We start from the raw sequence: 13,379 nt of genomic DNA, 5'->3' as shown, positions 1-13,379 counted from the left end.
ATGTTATTAAAAAATGTGTACTAAACCTGTCAGTGGGGTTTTATTCCTCCACCTACATGCACTGAACTGAGTAAACAGGTTATATTTCTTCCTGACACTACATTTGCTCACACTTAATGACTCACGCTCTAAGCATTACACTCCCATGGAGGATAAACTACCAGGCTCACACCTGCTTCATAAGTACTTCAACTGCTACTGTTTGTGAAGTTATGAAGCAGCTATAGAGATTTTGCCACTTGACAGATTCACCTCTGATCAGGTCATCACACTGTCTCACATGTTGTACCAGCCGGTGCTGACTTACGAGGAAATTGCTTGGTAACAGTTAAAAACCGTGGAAACATCATGCATCATATCAGCTACTGGCACAAGTGAGGGCTTGTGCTGGGTTCCTAATAGTACTTTAAACATCAGCAGCATCCCTCACTGGTGAATCATGGCAGTGTACTTGTGTATTCATCAGAGGATGCAAGAGTTATTGACATTCCCATTACACTGAATAACCACAGCATTCAGGCACCCTTCTCTGATGTTTAGTAGCGAAGCACCCAGGTCATGCATCAATCAAACGCTGGCTGAGTTTGTTACTGGTGGGAAACGTGGGCTGCCTGTGTTTCCCCCTGCCAAGTAAATGCCTCCTGCTCCTGGGACAAACACTAATTTTCCTTTCTGGCCTGCCCACATGGAGTGCTCCAAATACAGTCAGTGGTAGTTAAGGCTTTGGACCAGGAGAGGGCGCCAAACAGCTACAAACAAACACCTAACGCACACTGTAATGACTGCTACAAGTCAAGAGGTGAAGATGATGACACAATCTCACCACGGCCTGCAAATAACCATCATTTTCATTAAAGCTGCAACCATTAGCCAAGTAATCAAACTGTAGACACAAGTCCTGCGTGTTCAAGGTGTATTCAACCTTTGTCCTAAGTTGTGTAGTTTTTGAACAGTGAGCCTTTAATGATCGTGAGTGATTTTGGAAAAGTTCAGAGTTTACAATGGGTGTGTATTGCAGAATGTTCCAGCCTAGAGTGGGAGCTTAGAGTGTAGAGGCTTTTAAAAAAGTCTCAGAAATGTTTTCTTCACACGACGACTACAGCCACAGATTTTACTCTTCAACAGTGATATTCTCCAACTTTGTAGCCACACTTGTCTTCTTTCTCACAATGTGTTTACTTTATCGGTAGGATTTACGGTTTTTGAATAGTCTGCCTTTTACCGACATGAGTCGCTCTCAACTGCTCCATTGACTAAATCGAGAAGAGGATTTTTGGAGAAAAGCAGAAAATACTCTTTTTTAAATTCGCTGTATTATCCCCATTTTTGACACTAGAACCAAAAAAAAAAAACCATCACAGTGTCCCTTCAGGTCTTTGACGGTGAAATTTGTTTGGCGATATCATGTTTGGTTTTTGAATAAATAGCAGTAGTTTGACAGGCCCTAATCGGCTGATAATGAGCTTGTCGGAGCAGCTGTGAGGTGCTCTGAAAATTTCCCAAAGGCAAAACATCAGCATACAAGAAAACAAGAGAAAACAAAGTCCTGTGAGGATTCCAGTGTCCTGACATGGTGCAGGCACATTAGATCCATTCATAGGATCAGACAAATTATTGCTGTGAGCAGCAGTGATAACAGTAGTCATACTAACTGCAGTAAAAGTCAAATATAAAATAGATAAAAGTAGTAACAGTAGCAGATTTAGTGGTTTGCAATTGCAGCAAGTGCAATAAAATGGAAAAATGTAAACATGTTATTGTTTCTGAACAAAAACCTATAAATCGGTGGCTCTAAACATGGGGATAGGGCCCAAAAGGGGACCTTAGCCAAAGGTTGTGAATGACAGCCAAAAGTAGTTTTTGCTTTTGTTTAGTTATTTGCACTTTTTTTTTTTAACTTGCCCTATTGATTTTATTGTAATGCAAGCAGATTTTTTGTTATATTTTTATAGTGTTGATATTGTTATATTTATATATTGTTATTGTTTCTGAACAAAAAACTGAACAAAAATCTTTTTTTTTTAATTTAATTTTGACTTAATAATTATTTTTATTTGCCTAAAACCTTTGTCCTGTGTTTTATTATGATCATAATCATGATGAGCTAATTGAAGACTGAAAAATCACAAAATCATTCAATGATCATGAAAATTCAAATTTTCACTTTTCATTCAAGTTTGCATATTGCATTCACTTCATAAATTATGCTCCGCCCTACACAAAAGTAGATTAGCTGCTTTTCTGAGTAAAAAAGTATTGATCTTGGTATGGGTGTCAGCAGTACTGGCCCTGTATTTACTAAATTTTGCAGTTTAGCACACTCCTATTAGTTTCTATGTTTTGTTTCGTAATACCTGACCTGTGACATTGTGGTCTGGCTCAATTATCACTGGCCAATGATTAGCCAATCAGAGATGATGACCCACCTGGTTGTTAGAGGGGTGGGACTTAAAAAGCGCAGGTGTACGCCGGGCGCACGCTAGAAACAGGTGGACACGGAGACGCTGGTTGTGAGTTTATTCAAATCTGTGAAATACTGTTGTTCATCAGGTGTAGACCCGGGACTTTGAGTCAAAGTGTAACCTGATAAAACCGGACGCTGAGCCGTGTGTTGAAGCCGGTTTCAGCTCGTTGTTCAGCTTAACCACCTTGGTTACTGTGACCAACACGCCGTGCACCGAGTCCGCCATTACCGCGATTGGAAGTCCGCCATTGGAAGAGAGGAGAGCGCTTGTACGCGGAACGCAGACTTCCACCTAGTTTCTGAGTGAGTATGGAGACCGTGTGAGCACAGTGAGGGAAACAGACCAGGTGTATCAGCCTGTGAATCTCTTTCTTCAGATGAACAATTAAGTCCGGAGCCTTTCCACCCTGTGAGCCACAGACGCCACTTTGCCCTCACGCCGCGCACACGCTCGCGCACACTACCTCAGTGCGTGTGTCTCCATCGCACCGCTCACCTTGGACAGACGGCTTGGAAACGTTTTTCTGGACTTTCTACGAAGAGTGAGTACACACATCATTTCACGATTCCACGATTTCAGACGAGCCCCAACGAGCGCGCTAACGACATGGTTCCGTAAACAGTCACAAGTTATGGTACCACGGTGCGTTGGTGCAACCTGGGGTTGTGTTTTAAGGTGGAGCTCACTTGGTTCTGTAGTAAATATTACTTCTAAGTCTTGGTGGTTTGACATATTTAAATTCTGGACTGTGATGTGGTTCATGTGGTAAAGGTAAAGTGTAAAATCTGTGTTGATTTTCTGTTTTACTCGTTGAGCAGAATTTAATCAATAAACAATATTTAAAGATTGTGAAACGCTGCTCAGTGAAGAGAACATGCTGCCGATCTCTAAACCACCTGCAGTCAGTCTGAAAATCTTCATCTTTCAGCTTCACCACAGTCATCCTCACTCACATATCAGTCTCCAATACGATCAATAACTATGATAGGAATGTTCCGTAAGCTCGATCACAGCAGGAGAAATTATTATTCCCTGATCAGTGTGAGGTGTGTGTGTATAAAGTTTCACACAGATGGATTTATATTCAGTGAACTGATGTCCACAGAGTTTGAGTGTTGGACAGGATCAGTCCACTGCGTGTCTTCACAGGTGAACTGGCTCTGACCGACTCAGACTGAGCTGGTTCTTCTTCTTCTTTCAGGTCCACAAACAGATCAGCATGAGAATAAATCAACTATTTGTAAGTGAAGTTTTTATTCTGCTGCTGGGGTGTGTTTGTGCGTGCATGTGTCTCTTGCATACACACGCACGCATACACACACACACACACACACACACAGACACACACACACAGACGCACACACGTGGCCACTGTGCCCATCTGTCTCACCCTCTTTTTCTTTCTGTCTCACACACTGCCACTATGCCATAATTATTTGTCCGCCCGACCATTTGCCTGTCTGTCACTCTCTCTCCCTTGCACACTCACTTGCACTCTAACCCCTCTCTCAGCATTGTAGCGTCGATTTTGACCACGTGGGATCAAGAGGCTATATGAGGTATAAGTTTCATTTCTTTGATGCTGGGATGTCTGGCCGCCGTGCCATAACTTTTCCTCCTACAGAATTTGTTCCTGTCCATCCAGTGTGGCTGCCATCGGTTGTCTCTCTCTCTATTGGTCTGTTGGTTGGGCGGTTGTTTGATTGTTTGATTAATTGTTTAATTATTGTTTGCTCGTCGATTTTGACCACGTGGGATCAAGAGGCTATACGAGGTATGCGACTTTTCATTTCTTTTTTGCTGGGATGTCTGGCCGCCGTGCCATAACTTTTCCTCCTACAGAATTTGTTCCTGTCCATCCTTCCAACCTGGCTGCTGTCCGTCCATTCTTCAAGAGGTATGTGGTATCTGGTGTTTGCTCAGCCACTGTGCCATCACTTTACATTGTGTCGGCTGCTGTCCTTCTGTCTCTCTCTGTTTCACACACACATAAGCACTCTCACGCATCTGTCTCTCTCTCTCTCTCCCTCTAATCAGCCTGCTAGAGGTTGATTTGGGGGCATAGCATTGGGGCTGTTTAGGGCTTGGGTCTGATTTTGGCCTGCCCCCCATTAGCTTTATTGGCAGATCAGATCAACCTAAACACCAAATTTCCAAATCAGACAGATGATTAAATATATATACAGTGATATATATCAGTAGTTCTTGCATGACAAAATGCTTCAAGTAAGACAAATTAACTTGAACCTGTGACCATAGGCACGAGTGTGGAAGGACAAATAACACAGGCAGCTGTTTAAAAAAACAAAACAAAAAACAAAAACAAAAAAACACACAAAAAAAAAACACACACAAAAAAAACACACAAAAAAAAAAAAAAACACAAAAAAAACAAACAAAACAACAGTCAGTTCGATAAATCAGACCCCCCTTTCAACTTTCAGTTTGGATAGTTAAGGTCAGGTTAGGATAAGGAGCTAAAACATTATGCTTCAGTGGGTCCGCACACTAAAGTAAGACAAGAATGTGTGTCATAGGTCTACTGTATATAGAAGTGATTACTGTTGAGGTAAAAGGTAGAGTGTGAGCAAGGAGGCATCTACAACCGCTATGTTGGTGTGCCGGCTGTCTCTTAGGCTCTGATTGCGTTTCCTCCTTCCTTTGTTCCTTCCTTTTAATCAGAATCTGAATGTTTCAATGAAATTTTTATTTATTAAATTTTTTTTTTCTGTCTCCACATGTGCTTCCCTGTAAATTCTTCAAAATTTACAGGGAATTCAAAGGTTAATCAGTTGATTAACCTTGTTAATTCCTAGTGATAACTTCTCTAAGATCATCATAACTGAATAGGACCAAGACTTTGATAATGATTTGCCTGTATTTTGACTCGTCTAAATGGAATTATTGATAGAACATTGCTACTCTGATCTAGTTGTAAATGTGTTTCTGCTGTTGGCTTTCTCAAGCAGTTTTTCAGTCCATGGATGATGTTTTATCAATGCATTTAAAATCTGTATTTCCATCATTAAATGGTGGAGATACATGGTCAGGTCTGATTGGGGATCCTCCAAAGTAAGACTTTTTTTTTTTTTTTTTTGTTCTAAATAGTATTCAGCCTGTGTCCTGAGAATAGATGCGCTGCTGTCCATCATCACCACCCAAATTTTGATACAAGCTTTATTGTACAGGGAGGGTGAGTTGATTTTGAGGTCAAACACTGACTCGTCTTGCTCTGCCAGGTTTTGTTCCAAGGGGAGACTGGAATAGGACCTTTCTGGGTTGACGTAAGTGGGGTGAGTAGGTGAGTTCTTTTGGCGTCGGCACAAAGGGAGGCCTCCCAGCAGGGGAATTTTTCCCACCCCTGTAAAGCTCTACGCATGGTAAATCGCAGACAAGATTCACTGCAGTATCAAGTGGCGTGGGGTTATTTGGGACAGGTTTAAGTGTAGGTGAGTTCGTACCTTTTTCTTTATTGCGTGGTGGACAGGGTAAGGGAAGGAAGCCTGGCAGAGAGACGACTCAGATAGCTTAGATGACTGTAAAGATGCACCCAGTTTGGGTATATTTGCTTCATTTTCCATCTAGTGGTGATGATGAATGCAGTGACCACTGTGAAAACCTAATAGAAGTCTCAAGTTCACCAGGTTGAACAATAATGATTAATTTGCTCCTACTGAGCTACGTGCTATTGACTTACACGAAATGAGACATTGTCAGAGGCTGAATTAAAGAAAAAGTCTTAAGGAAAACAGGCTTTGTCTTGAAGTAGAACTGCCAATCTTTCTAAACAAATGTGAACAGGGTAACAGCCATTTCAGAAGGCGAACCTGAAAAGATGTGTACAGATGGCAGACAAACCTTTCATTATCTTTTAGAAACCATGTCAAAAACACTAGAGGGGAAGACACAGTTAAGGCCTCGTTCCAGTGCTTGAAGAAACGGAGTGAGGAAGACATGTTGGAGTCTGGATAGACCATAAATTCTGCTTAAATGATTCTGTAGCTGCTGTAGTTCAATTATGAGAGAACTGAGGCTTTACTCTGTGGCTGAACTTCCCGTGATGGTGTTACTCTCTTTATCCATACTCTTGACTTTTACATTCTCTGTTGCACACATTTCTCCCAGGTTGTCAGTTCTCTGTCTTTTAGAACCTTTTTCATACACTTGTCATGTTATTTATTTTAGTTTGACTTTACATATTGATGTGTATGTTTTTTTTTTAAATTTTCTTTTCATAGTTATCCTTTTTCTTAAATTTCTTTGTCATTGTGAATTTATTTAACTTTGTCACTTGGATGAAGAAAACCTTGTACTCTGTAATGCTTGATCATTTGTCTTTTTTTTGTTTTTTAATTTCTTACTTTACATTTGGACTTTTCTGTCTCTGAGCCCAAGACATGGAGCTGTCAACCTGTTGATATCAGTCTGCAAAAGGTGTAAAGTGCAGTAGGAGACAATAGTGTCTTCTTAGACTGTCTCCATGTACATCAGGACATTGGACTTTGTAAGTACTGCTGAGCCTCTGTGGAAGGGTTTGCAAAGATCACAAGACCATGGCAGAACATGCTGATGAGGAGTTCCACAGGCAATACAGAACTGGAATGTGATGAAGTTTTGAGTTAATGGACTAATGGATAGATGAGTTTGGAGACTCCCTGTAGACTGGATGCACTGGACTGTTCCACCACAGTCCGTGAAAGTGGCGGACACCAGAGTCAGGAGAAGTGAGAGAGCGGCAGCCAAAGGTAATATCTGAGGCCATGTTGAAGGTTTGCTTTAGTCTGTTTGCTTTTTGCTTATTACTAATGATTGTTTTTTTTTCTCTGTTTGACTCATATGTCCAACCTAAAGGAAGGCTGGAAGGGGAATGTTGTGACCTGACCTGATCCACCAAGCCCTGGACACCACCTAGATCTCCGGACCTCTGAAGGACTGTTGCAGCCCACATCACACAAGTCTGCAAGCTGCTCTTCAAACTATAGGACATGACCAGGAAGTGAGTCTGCTGCATCTAGGAGATGGATGGGTTGATTTTCTGCGTAGTGAAGCTCAAGTGCTGATTAATCACAGACTGTGACCATTTATTAACTCTGTTGTTGGAATCAAAGTTTTACCAGCTCTTCACTTGTGATGCCTCAAGAGGACACAGTCTCAGGAAAATGAAACACAGCTGGATCTGTTAATGTTGGCACTGCTCTCCATCATCACCAGCCAAATTTTGATAGAAGCTTTATTGTACAGGGAGGGTGAGTTGGACTTTGAGGTCTAACACTGGCTGGTCTCGCTCTGCCAAGTTTCATTCCAACGGGAGATTGGAGTAGGGCCTTTCTGGGTTGAAGTAGGTGTGGTGAGGAAAATTTTTGCGATTCTTACGTTTTTTGGCGTCGGCACATAGGGAGGCCTCCCTGCATGGTCAATCGCGGACAGAATCAATTGACATGGGGTTATTTGGGTCAGGTTTAAGTGTAGGTGGGTTCGTACCTTTTTTTTTTTTTTTTTTTTTTTTTTAAATTGTGTGGTGGACAGGGTGAGGGAAGGAAGCCTGGCAGAGAGACGACTCAGATAGTTCAGATGACTGTAAAAATGCACCCAGTTTGGGTATATTTGCTTCATTTTCCATCTCGTGGTGATTATGAATGCAGTGACCACTGTGAAAATCTAATAGATGTGTCAAGTTCACCAGGTTGAACAATAATAATTAATTTGCTCTTACTGAGCTACGTGCTCTTGACATTTGAAATGAGACATTGTCATGGGCTGAATTGAAGAGAAGGTCTTAAGGATAACAGGCTTTGTCTTGAAGGAGAACTGTTAATCTTTATAAATGATCTTTATAAAAACGGAGTGACAGCCATTTCAGAAGGCAAACCTGAAAAGATGTTTACAGATGTAGAGAAACCTTTCACTATGTTTCAAAAACCATGTCAAAGACACTAGAGGGGAAGACACAGTTAAGGCCTCGTTCCAGTGCTTGAAGGAACAGTGAGGAAGACATGTTAAAGTTTGGACAGAGCATGAATTCTGCTTAAATGATTCTGTAGCTGCTGTAGTTCGATTATGAGTGAACTGAGGCTTTATTCTGTGGCTGAACTTCCAGTGATGGTGTTGCTCTCTTTATCCAAGCTATTTACTTTTACATTGTCTGTTGCACACATTTCTCCCTTATTGTCAGTTTTATGTCTTTTAGAACCTTTTTCTTATATTTGTCATTTTATTTTAGTTTAACTTTACATATATGTGTATGGGTTTTTTTGTTTTGTTTTCATAGTTATTTTTCTTAAATTTCTGTCGTGAATTTATTTAATTTTGTCACTTGGATGAAGAAAACTTTGTATTCTGTAGTGCTTGATCATTTGTTTTGTCTTTTTTTTATTTCTTACTTTACATTTGGACTTTTCTGTCTCTAACATAAAGACATGGAGCTGTCAACCTGTTGATGTTAGTCTGCAAAAGGTGTAAAGTGCAGTAGGAGACAATAGTGTCTTCTCAGACTGTCTCCATGTACGTCAGGACATTGGACTTTGTAAGTACTGCTGAGCCTCTGTGGAAGGGTTTGCAAAGATCACAAGACCATGGCAGAACAGGCAATACAGAATTGGAATGTGATGAAGTTTTGAGTTAATGGGCTGATGGATGGATGAGTTTGGAGACTCCCTGTAGACTTTCTACCCTGCAGGGATGGATGCACTAGACTGCTCCACAACAGTCTGTGAAAGCAGCAGACACCAGAGTCAGAGGAAGTGAGAGAGCAGCAACCAAAGGTAAGATCTGAGGCCATGTTGAAGGTTTGGTTTAGTCTGTTTGCATTTTACTTATTACTAATGACTTTGACTCATATGTCCAACCTTAAGGAAGGCCGGAAGGGGAATGTTGTGGCCTGACCTGCTCCAGCAAGCCGTGGACACTGCCTAGTTCTCTGGACCTCACCTCTGAAGGACTGTTGCAGCCCACATTGCACAACTCTGCAAGCTGCTCTTCAAACTATAGGACATGACCAGGAAGTGAGTCTGCTGCATCTCTGAGATGGATGGGTTGATTTTCTGCGTAGTGAAGCTCAAGTGCTGATTAATCACAGACTTTGACCATTTATTAACTCTGTTGTTGGAACTGAAGTTTTACCAGCTCTTCACTTGTGATGCCTCAAGAGGACACAGTCTCAGGAAAATGAAACACAGCTGGATCTGTTAATGTTGGCTTTCTCAAGCAGTTATTCAGCCCAGGATGATGTTTTATGAATGCATTTAAAATCTGTATTGGCATCTGAGATACATTTGTGATCAAATTTTTTTTATATTGAGTAAAGTCATTGTTAGGTCAGTAAGTTGCTACGTTTTCCAGCAGTAAATGGTGGAGGTACAAGGGGAAGGTCTGATGTCAGTCGATTGGGGATCCTCCAAAGTAGAGTTGTTTTTTAATAGTGTTCAGCCTGTGTCCTGAGCATAGTTGCACTGCTCTCCATCATCACCAGCCAAATTTTGATAGAAGCTTTATTGTACAGGGAGGGTGAGTTGGACTTTGAGGTCTAACACTGGCTGGTCTCGCTCTGCCAAGTTTCATTCCAACGGGAGATTGGAGTAGGGCCTTTCTGGGTTGAAGTAGGTGTGGTGAGGAAAATTTTTGCGATTCTTACGTTTTTTGGCGTCGGCACATAGGGAGGCCTCCCTGCAGGGGAATTTTTCCCACCCCTGTAAAGCGCTATGCATGGTCAATCGCGGACAGAATCAATTGACATGGGGTTATTTGGGTCAGGTTTAAGTGTAGGTGGGTTCGTACCTTTTTTTTATTTTTTTTAAATTGTGTGGTGGACAGGGTGAGGGAAGGAAGCCTGGCAGAGAGACGACTCAGATAGCTCAGATGACTGTAAAAATGCACCCAGTTTGGGTATATTTGCTTCATTTTCCATCTCGTGGTGATGATGAATACAGTGACCACTGTGAAAATCTAATAGATGTGTCAAGTTCACCAGGTTGAACAATAATAATTAATTTGCTCTTACTGAGCTACGTGCTCTTGACATTTGAAATGAGACATTGTCATGGGCTGAATTGAAGAGAAGGTCTTAAGGATAACAGGCTTTGTCTTGAAGGAGAACTGTTAATCTTTATAAATGATCTTTATAAAAACAGAGTGACAGCCATTTCAGAAGGCAAACCTGAAAAGATGTTTACAGATGTAGAGAAACCTTTCACTATGTTTCAGAAACCATGTCAAAGACACTAGAGGGGAAGACACAGTTAAGGCCTCGTTCCAGTGCTTGAAGAAACAGTGAGGAAGACATGTTAAAGTTTGGACAGAACATAAATTCTGCTTAAATGATTCTGTAGCTGCTGTAGTTCGATTATGAGTGAACTGAGGCTTTATTCTGTGGCTGAACTTCCAGTGATGGTGTTGCTCTCTTTATCCAAGCTATTTACTTTTACATTGTCTGTTGCACACATTTCTCCCTTATTGTCAGTTTTATGTCTTTTAGAACCTTTTTCTTATATTTGTCATTTTATTTTAGTTTAACTTTACATATATGTGTATGGGTTTTTTTGTTTTGTTTTTTTTTTATTTTGTTTTCATAGTTATTTTTCTTAAATTTCTGTCGTGAATTTATTTAATTTTGTCACTTGGATGAAGAAAACTTTGTATTCTGTAGTGCTTAATCATTTGTTTTGTCTTTTTTTTAATTTCTTACTTTACATTTGGACTTTTCTGTCTCTAACATAAAGACATGGAGCTGTCAACCTGTTGATGTTAGTCTGCAAAAGGTGTAAAGTGCAGTAGGAGACAATAGTGTCTTCTCAGACTGTCTACATGTACGTCAGGACATTGGACTTTGTAAGTACTGCTGAGCCTCTGTGGAAGGGTTTGCAAAGATCACAAGACCATGGCAGAACAGGCTGAGGAGGAGTTCCACAGGCAATACAGAACTGGAATGTGATGAAGTTTTGAGTTAATGGGCTGATGGATGGATGAGTTTGGAGACTCCCTGTAGACTTTCCACCCTGCAGGGATGGATGCACTAGACTGCTCCACAACAGTCTGTGAAAGCAGCAGACACCAGAGTCAGAGGAAGTGAGAGAGCAGCAACCAAAGGTAAGATCTGAGGCCATGTTGAAGGTTTGGTTTAGTCTGTTTGCATTTTACTTATTACTAATGACTTTGACTCATATGTCCAACCTTAAGGAAGGCTGAAAGGGGAATGTTGTGGCCTGACCTGCTCCAGCAAGCCGTGGACACTTCCTAGTTCTCTGGACCTCACCTCTGAAGGACTGTTGCAGCCCACATCGCACAAGTCTGCAAGCTGCTCTTCAAACTATAGGACATGACCAGGAAGTGAGTCTGCTGCATCTCTGAGATGGATGGGTTGATTTTCTGCGTAGTGAAGCTCAAGTGCTGATTAATCACAGACTGTGACAAATATAAGAAAAAGGTTCTAAAAGACATAAAACTGACAGTAAGGGAGAAATGTGTGCAACAGACAATGTAAAAGTAATTTATTAACTCTGTTGTTGGAATCGAAGTTTTACCAGCTCTTGTGATGCCTCAAGAGGACGCAGTCTCCAGAAAGTGCAAATGAAACACAGCTGGATCTGTTAATGTTGGCTTTCTCAAGAGCATTTTCAGCTCACAGATCACATTTTATGAATGAATTGTCCAGCTGTATTTTTAGTTTTTTGTTAGATTCAGAAACAAACAATCATCTTTGTATGTGTGTCAGAATCAGAGAAACTTTATTAATTCCTGGAGGGAAATTCTTTAGTTACAATCAAACTCCCAATGGAGAATGAAGAAAATGCAACATAGTATGCAGAAGAGTTGGAAAACAGAAGTAAGATAAAAACTTTTTTTTTTAAGATAAATGGAAATTAAAAACAACAAATTTAAAATAAAATTACCCACCCCTTAAAATATACATATATCCCAATATCAGAAAAAATAAAAACATGTCTTCATATTTATGTTTACATCGTAGGTCTGCTGTTCATAGAAGTGATTTCTGTTGAGGTAAAAAGGTAGAGTGTGAGCAACTAGACTGATGACTGGTTTAAATGGAATTATTGACAGAACATTGCTGTTCTGTTCTGATGAATTGGTTGTAAATGTGTTTCTGATGTTATTCAGTTATTCAGCCCATGGATGATGTTTTATGAATGTATTTAAATTCTGTATTGGCATCTGAGATACATTTGCGATCACATTTTTTGAAATTGAGTAAAATCATTGTTAGGTCAATAAGTTGCTAAGTTTTCCATCATTAAATGGTGGAGGTACACGGGCAGCTCTGATGTAGATGGATTGGGGATCCTCCAAAGTAAGAGTTGTTTTTTAATAGTGTTCAGCCTGTGTCCTGAGCATAGTTGCATTGCTGACCATCATCACCAGCCAAATTTTGATAGAAGCTTTATTGTACAGGGAGGGTGTTGGACTTTAAGGTTAAACGCTGGCTCGTCTCGCTCTGCCAGGTTTCGTTCCTAGGGGAGACTGGAGTAGGACCTTTCTGGGTTGGTGGTAGGTGCGGTGAGGAAAAGTTTTGTGATTCTTAGGTCTTTTTGGAGTCAGCACATAGGGAGGCCTCCCGGCAGGGGAATTTTTTCCACCCCTGTAAAGCTCTATGTATTGTCAATCGCGGACAGAATCAAGCGACGTGGGGTTATTTGGGTCAGGTTTAAGTGTAGGTGGATTCATACCTTTTTTTTAAATCGCGTGTTGGACAGGATAAGGGAAGGAAATCTGGCAGAGAGATGACTCAGATAGCTCAGCTGGTGATGATAATCGCAATGACCACTGTGAAAACCTAATAGATGTGTCTAGTTCACCAGGTTGAACAAAAATGATTAATTTGCTCCTACTGAGCTACGTGCTATTGACATACTTGAAGTGAGACATTGTCATGAGCTGAATTAAAGAGAAAGTCTTAAGGATAAC

Source organism: Toxotes jaculatrix, chromosome 12 (genome assembly GCF_017976425.1).
Source record: "Toxotes jaculatrix isolate fToxJac2 chromosome 12, fToxJac2.pri, whole genome shotgun sequence".
NCBI classification, from domain to species: Eukaryota; Metazoa; Chordata; class Actinopteri; family Toxotidae; genus Toxotes; species Toxotes jaculatrix.
Note: the sequence above shows the minus strand (reverse complement) of the source record.